Here is a 6,327-nt window from a genome sequence, read left to right as displayed (position 1 = left end):
AAACAAATCTCAGTGTCTTCCTTCTTTTTTATCAAACAGACAAATAAACACACACACACACACATTTATGCACATTAGATTGCACGTTGTGTAATTCAGGTCAGAGCATCATCATCTTCATCAACTTCCTGTTAACCACAGCTTTGAACCTGAAGTGACTCTTTGGAGCAAACAAGCAAAAAAACCAAGAAATAAACGGCTCCGTCGTGCTCCAACAGGAAGTCACCATCCTTGAAACCTTTCAGAATAAAAGAGCAGAGACGTCAGTGAGGTGAAGTGACTTTAAAGCACACGGCTTGATGCTGAGCGGCTAACGTTTGCACTGACTTTTACAAAAAAAACTGACGAGTGAAGCTTCCACCAGCATAAACTGGACCGCCGCCTCACGAGTGAAGTCACCACGCTTCAACTTCCTGAACAAACTGTTTTCTAAACCCAACGGCTTCACAGCATCACAACATGTAGCATGTCAGCTAAAGGAAGCGTTTCCTCCGAGGGGAAAAAAAACTTCAATGTTTTCAGTTGTTCTGACTCAGATTTGCACAATAGCTGCTCTGTTCGGATCGACTTTAGCATGCTAACGTTAGAGCATCATCAGCACACTCAAAACTTGAACTGATGTACAGAAATATCCTGAAATATTTAGCTGAACAAAAATACTAATATATATAAATATATGTACTTCTGAAGACCTGCTGTGGGGAAAAATTATCTTAAGCTGTGAGAAATTATATGCAATGAAAGATAAATTTCAAAATATATATTATTTGTAGCTTTTAGCATGAACAAAACCTATTTTAATAGATTTAGAGTTGACCCAAAGTTATTTAGAGGGGTAAACATTTTATAAGAGATTGTTAAACTGTTGAACAGATTGTATAAGTTTCTGTTTTAGAGAAGAAGATCAACACGACTCTCAGGTTTCAGAGCTGCTTCCAAACAAATCCTTTAAACTCTATTTCAAAACACTTTTATTTTTTTATTTTACGACGTGGTGACCTGCTGCCTTCAGCCTTTCCTTCAGTCAGAACGAGCTCAAGCTGCAGTGGGAAAAGTTAAAATCCAACAATCCTGGGAATTAAAATATCAAATAAAACAGGATATTTCTGAAGACGTATCCTGTTTTTAAACTGACCAGTTTTCTGCTCCAGGAAATCCCTTCTTATAATATTTGGCATCGTTGTGAAGCAGGGTTAGAAAACATCGTATTGTCAAAAATTTGTCACCGATTAGTATTTGGCATGTTGTGATTACTGCGATTTGTGACTTATATACGTCACTGCGATGTGACGCTAATGCTAATGTGCTAATGCTAAGCTAACGCTAACACTCCATGTTTCCAGGTACCAGCGAGGGTTGGACAAAATCATATCGCGTAACAAATCACCAGAAAATCTGTCACCAATTAATATTTGTCACTTTGCAATAACTGTGATAAGTGAATTTTATTCATCATTGCAGTGCGGAGCTAATGCTAATGCTGAGCTAACAAAGAGTTAAGCTAACATTAACCCTTCGTATTTCCAGGTACCAGTAGGGTCGTGCAATGTTGTAACTTTGTTCAGTTAATCCTTGAAAAGCAGTCACAGATTAATATTTAGCACTTTGCGATTACTGCGATCAGCAACTTACGTAAGTCATTGCATCGCAGAGCTAATGCTAACACAGAGCTAACGCTAACACTCCCTAGAGTCACAAAATATGCAGGCGCAGTAGTCATCCATTAAAGGTTATCAGATAAACGCCACAGTCTATCATGATAAATAAATTATTAAAATCTCCCGACCCTTTTTGTGAAGATTTTAAAGCTTCAGTTTAAACCAATAAAAGTTTAGGTTTTGAATCGTTAAAGCAGCTCGTTGCCAGATGATAAATCGCAGAATTCCAACAAACTGCGCTTTATTTTGAAAGTAATACCTCATGTTGTCATGGAGACGTGAGTCGTGTTGATCTTCTGATCCCACCGTCGGGACGACTCTTTTAAAACTGAAAGTTGTTTTAGTTGCACTGTAGGGTGGAGGGGGGGTGGTGGTGGGCTTTTACAGAATAAATCAATATTTAATGAATAACTCTGAATGTAGGGTGTTGTGTGGCTGTGTTTGTGCTGGAAGTCCAGTTTCCTCAGAGAACGGAGCAAATGTTCGGACCGTGTTTACCGGCGGGACGAGTCCCACGTTTGTGTCCAGACTCTCAGACTGCGTCCAGAACCTTCTGGAGAGAAACGTTTACCAAAGCTCCTGACGGGGGGGGTCCAAGCAGTCAGACCCCTCCTGTCCCCCAAATCTGCTGCTTCTCTTTAAAGGAGCTCCACCATCTGTGTGTACGATGTTCTGTAGAGTTCAGGTTAATTTATTTGTAAATTTTGTTTTGTTTATGCGTTTGTTTCTCATAGAAGTGCATTATAGGGTGTCTGATCTGAACTGAGGGGGCGGAGTCAGGGGTGGGTTTATGGGACCAGGCACACACACACACACACACACACACACACACACACACACACACACACACACACNCACACACACACACACACACACACACACACACACACACACACACACACACACACTGGATGAAGAAAAGCTCATAGAAATCACAAATCTGAAGAAACACGACCAAAATCACCGTAATCCAAACATGTTTTATTTTGAAGGCGGTTTATTTTATTTTGAAGGCGGTTTATTTTATTTTGAAGGCGGTTTATTTTATTTTGAAGGTGGTTTCTTTTATTTTGAAGGTGGTTTCTTTTATTTTGAAGGCGGTTCTGGGTGTGTCAGTGGAATGTTTCCACCAATCAGCTGCCTGTGAGTGCCTGTAGAGGAGTGTGAGCGTAACCATCCTGCTGCTGAGCGACTGAACGCAGCTACGCTAACTTTAGCTACATTAGCTGCAGCTGTGGAGCCTGCTTCAGCTGATAAATTGTATTTAAATTAAAATTTAAACAGTTTCAGACAAAAAAAAGAATCGGATAATAAATCAAAAGCAGTCGTCTGACGTGGTTAAAGGACCAGTTTCGTTAATCCCAGCTGTAAATCTATTGTTGGTCACGCACATTATTTTATCGTCCGACTCTGAGCTATTTACTTTTAATTTGTTTTTATTTTTCTGATTCTTTCTTGTCACAGATCCTTAATGTTTGTGTTTATATTTTCATGACTCAGCATTAATCTGAATATGATCCCATTATTTTTTTATTTTAAGTTGCACTGCGTTTATTTTATTTTTAACCCCTTTTAACGGTTCAGCTCCAGTAAAATTTTATTTATGATGTAAAATAAAATCTAAAGTTATTCACAGATTACAGAGAACTGTTATAAAATTAGATTTTTAATAATAAAAGTGGATTTTCTTCTGTCTGAATGTAAAAAAAACCTGTTTTTATTCCAGTGACACACTCAAAACGTGTTTAAATTCCTTCAGTTCTGAACAGATTTCTGATTTTACTGAAGGAATGAAGGTTTGATGGAACAGAAACAGGACGTTGTGGCGATCCCAACGTCTGGTCATTTATTTTATTTCTGTTTTTTTATTTTATTTTATCTGATTAAACAGAACTGTTGTCAGTTTTTTGCAGTGAAGAAGAATAAAATGTGCACTGATGAAAGAACGTTCAGGTAAATGAGAGCAATATGTCGAAACTCTGAGCTCCTGTTGGGGATGTGATGAAAATGTTTGTTAGAGATGAATAAATAAATAAATAAATGTTGTTTTTTCATGAAAATGTCGTCTGGGTTTTTATGTTTCGCCAGAAAATACCTGAGTTAGGAAAATATTGCTGGTTGCAGTCATGTAGATGACAGAGGAATGGATCACATGGTAAGGTCTATTCAGGGGTCCTGGAGAGGAGGGTCCGTCGGATGGTCGAACCTCGGATTCAGGAAGAGCAGTGTGGTTTTKGTCCTGGTCGTGGAACACYGGACCAGCTCTACACCCTCAGCAGGGTCCTGGAGGGTTCATGGGAGTTCGCCCAACCTGTCTACATGTGTTTTGTGGACTTGGAGAAGGCGTTCGACCGTGTCCCAAGGGGGGCCTTGTGGGGGGTTCTCCGGGAGTATGAGGTACCGGGCCATTTGATACGGGTTGTCAGGTCCTTGTACGACTGGTGTCAGAGTCTGGTCCGCATTGCCGGCAGTAAGTCGGGCTCGTTTCCGGTGAGAGTTGGACTCCGCCAAGGCTGCCCTTTGTCACCGATTCTGTTCATTACTTTCATGGACAGAATTTCTAGGCGCAGCCGAGGTGTTGAGGGGATCCGTTTTGGTGGTCTTAGGATCGCATCTCTGCTTTTTGYGGATGATGTGGTCCTGTTGGCTTCATCAGAACGAGATCTGCAGCTCTCAGTGGAGCGGTTCGCGGCCGAGTGCGATGCGGCCGGGAGGAGGCTCAGTGCCTCCAAATCCGAGGCCATGGTCTTGAGCCGGAAAAGGGCAGAGTGCTTTTTCCGGGTCAGGGGAGTCGTCCTGCCTCAAGTGGAGGAGTTTAAGTATCTGGGGATCTTGTTCACGAATGGGGGAAGAAGGGAGCGGGAGATCGACAGGCGGATTGGCGCAGCGTCTGCTGTGAAGCGGGCGCTGTACCGGTCCGTCGTGGTGAAGAGAGAGCTGAGTCAGAAAGCGAAGCTCTCGATTTACCGGTCGATCTACGTTCCTACCCTCATCTATGGTCATGAGCTTTGGGTCATGACCGAAAGAACGAGGTCCCGGATACAAGCGGCCGAAATGGGTTTCCTCCGCAGGGTGGCTGGGCTCTCCCTTAGAGATAGGGTGAGAAGCTCGGTCATCTGGGAGGGACTCAGAGTAGAGCCGCTGCTCCTCCACGTCCAGAGGAGCCAGTTGAGGTGGCTCGGGCATCTGGTAAGGATGCCTCCTGGACGCCTCCCTGGTGAGGTGTTCCGGGCACGTCCCACCGGGAGGAGGCCCCGAGGAAGACCCAGGACACGCTGGAGGGACTATGTCTCTYGGCTGGCCTGGGAACVCCTTGGAGTTCCCCCGGAGGAGCTGGAAGAAGTGGCTGGGGAGAGGGAGGTCTGGGCCTCCCTTCTGAAGCTGCTGCCCCCGCTACCCGACCCCGGATAGGCGGAAGAAAATGGATGGATGGATGGATAGATGGATCACATGGTATGCTAATGTGCTGATTCAGACAAGATATTGTGAAAAAAATCTTTGTACAATTACGATCTGATCAATTTTGGTTTAATAAAAAGACGTGTCACATAATCTGGAGGATTTACCTGATGTCAGCATAAATTATCTGCTGCAGAGCTCGTATTAAACGAGGAGCCAGGTGAAAGCTTTCAAAGGCCTCGAAGCTACAAGCATTTAGTTTCAGGTGTATGAAGATAAATTAGTCTCATAATGATTTGAGAGAGGAGACAAACATTTAGGATCTAAAGAAGCTTTCAACGTCGACTTGTTTCTGCCCGAGTGAGGACTTGTACTATTTTAAGTCATTAGCCTATGATAATGCTATCGCTAATGCTGACAACAAGTTAACCCCTGTTATTTCAATGTGCTTGGATCTACTTGTAAATAATTTATTTAGCTTCTGTAAACACAAATTCCAGTAAGTGTCCAAGAAAATATCTGAAAATAGGATTATTATATATACATATATATGTATATATATGTGTTATATAGTGCTTAATTTTAGTTGACAGGGTATATAGTTATATTTTTCTTATAATCTATAATCTGTATGTCCTGGTGTATGGTACAATTTAACAAATTCTAAACCATGAATAAATATAAAAAAGTTTAATCTCAATCGGGTCTAAAATATCCTAAATGTCAGGAGGGAGACCTGGCTGGCGCCCAACGTAAATATTCAAATTAACAGCAATAAAACAATCAAAATACTGGTACCGTTACAAGGGTTGTGCCTCCTCATGATGTCATCATGAAGATGATCCTTTCTCTGTGGCAGCATGACCCAGACCTGTTCTCCCATGTTTGTTATGTTCTGTCTTCTTCTGAGCTGTAATTTCATTGTGCTCTGTACAATGACAATAAAGTTTTATCTTATCTCTTAATAAGATCTTTATGACATGGAGCTTGTTTAAGAGCTTTGTATGTTAGAAGTATTATTTTAAATTATACTCTGAACTGAACCAGTGGAGAGGAGCTAAAACTGGAGAAATATGATCTCTTCTTCCAACTCTCATTCATCTTCTCTCCATCAGAAGTAGGTCATCTTCACTTCCTCTCTCTCCAATCTATCATTCGTAGAGTAGCGTGTAATTGCTTTAATCTTAACTCCACTCGAGTGGGTTGTTGAGTTGGAACGTGTGTGTGTGTGTGTGTGTGTGTGTGTGTGTGTGTGTGTGTGTGTGTGGTC

The sequence above is a fragment of the Austrofundulus limnaeus genome, unplaced genomic scaffold (genome assembly GCF_001266775.1).
Source record: "Austrofundulus limnaeus strain Quisiro unplaced genomic scaffold, Austrofundulus_limnaeus-1.0 Scaffold226, whole genome shotgun sequence".
Lineage (NCBI taxonomy): Eukaryota > Metazoa > Chordata > Actinopteri > Cyprinodontiformes > Rivulidae > Austrofundulus > Austrofundulus limnaeus.
The sequence above is the reverse complement of the archived record's forward strand: the minus strand, read 5'-3'. Positions refer to the sequence as shown.